Here is a 1,992-nt window from a genome sequence, read left to right as displayed (position 1 = left end):
CCACTGGTGTCACAGTGGGATGTGCCATCATATTGCAGTATGTACCAGGTAGAAGGTACAGGAAGTGGTGTTCAACAGGATGCCTGATAAAAGTGTTCTTAACTTTCCATTCAAAACACCTGCTTTTGTAGATTTAGGCAATGGAAAGAGCCATAGGAAACATAAAAACTAAACAGCATTTTAATATGCAATGACATTTGTATGGTTTTTACAGTATACCCATGTTATTTTCTTCATTTTAATGGTAATTCGTTGCTAGAATAAAGTACTTCATGTAATGCTAATGTACAAATTTCACATATCCAATTACAGTTTTGTTTGGGTACTGACTGTACTGTATGTAGCCGTCAACACAAATATTAAATGTACATTACGGTTAGATATACACAAGTCTTTTTGTGGGCTTCAATACCACCTAAAATAATATGATAAATTATACAATTGTTTTTATCATTACTGTAGGCCTATAGTACTGTGACTTACAATGTCTACTTTCTGATACTAACAAACAATAGTAGGCTTTGTGTTCACTCCAGGACTGCACAACTGCAGCCAGAGATATGCACAGCAATTCACCCACTGCTGGAGGGTGAGAGAAATAGGAAACATCCTACGTTCATTTTACCACCAGAAAAAGAATGCTTCATGTAACAACATTTTGAATAATTATATTTTGTCAGTCTAACATTGTTTCTTCTGACTTAATGTTTGGTACTTTGCACATAATGTAAGTTATACAGTATATACCTATGAGTGGTATTTAGGGTAGTTCTGTTGTACACAAACTCAACTCAAAACACCAATCAAAGGTACACCGGCATTATATCAGAAAGCTAAAACCGATGCATACTGTATTTTAACAGTATTTTATTGAGTGTGTCGAGGACAAAATACAAAATCTCTAGACACACAACATTTGCTGCTGCATTAGGCTGATAGTAACACTCAAAAGTCTATTAAAATGTTCAGCCCACAACTAATTCAATCCTTTCATTTAAGTGTTGCTTGGTAGGTTGTCTTTTGGCTCTCTGTTTGTACTGTTGGAATGTAGGGATAGTGAAAACAAGGCCTTTCGAAGCACCAAAACAAATGAAACATTGTGCCCATGTCTCCCGGCTTGGTGCAGCAACTATTGATAAACCTATTGCAGTTTTGTCACCGCATTTGTTCCAAAGCTTGGTGAAGAAGAGGATGATGGCATGTCTGAGTCTGACCTGCGTTAATAAACAATAATTCGTTGCTCACTTTTTTACCTCACCTTTAGACTTAAGCTTTGGTTCATTTTAGGAACATCCTGAGTGTGAAGGTTACCGGGGTGTCACGGTTGATATTCCACATTGTGACAGGTGTTGCATACAGGAAAAGAAACTGTGCATACAGAACTTTTGATTGATTATTGGCATCAACTTTCTTAAAAGGGCTTTTTAGTTTTCATATTGTGTCATCATGAATCCTTGATTCCCTCCTCAAGAATTATCAGTCTAGATAGAAAAACAGACCTTGACTGGCATAGCTTTCTAGATGCATTGCATTCACTTTGAAAGTGCAAGGTAACAGGAGAGCACATTGAATACCAAAATATGACTGAACAGGAGACCTCTTGGAATCCGGTTGCATCATGATTCACATTTCACTTTCAGTGACTGAGGTCTCAGTTTCATCCTTTGGATCAAACGGCCTCATACCCTTTGACTGCACTTGGCAAACAGAGATACAGATAAACGGGTCAATGTGTAATTTATTTGACAATTTATTTAAGAATGTATGAGTGGTATAGTGTTGTTGGGTCTCAGTGTTATGGATCAATCCTCTACTGAAACAACCTCCCCTTGCTTCAGGTATATTTTCAAATTGTTTTATATACGGTAGTACTTTACATGTAATACTTCTGTTCACTAAAAAGCTCCCTCACTTGATATACAGGGTACTGTGCAATACATTTGTTATCACTTAAAAATAATAATACAATAACAGAACTTTGTAAAGAGACAA

This window comes from Salmo salar, chromosome ssa09, assembly GCF_905237065.1.
Source record: "Salmo salar chromosome ssa09, Ssal_v3.1, whole genome shotgun sequence".
NCBI classification, from domain to species: Eukaryota; Metazoa; Chordata; class Actinopteri; order Salmoniformes; family Salmonidae; genus Salmo; species Salmo salar.
Note: the sequence above shows the minus strand (reverse complement) of the source record.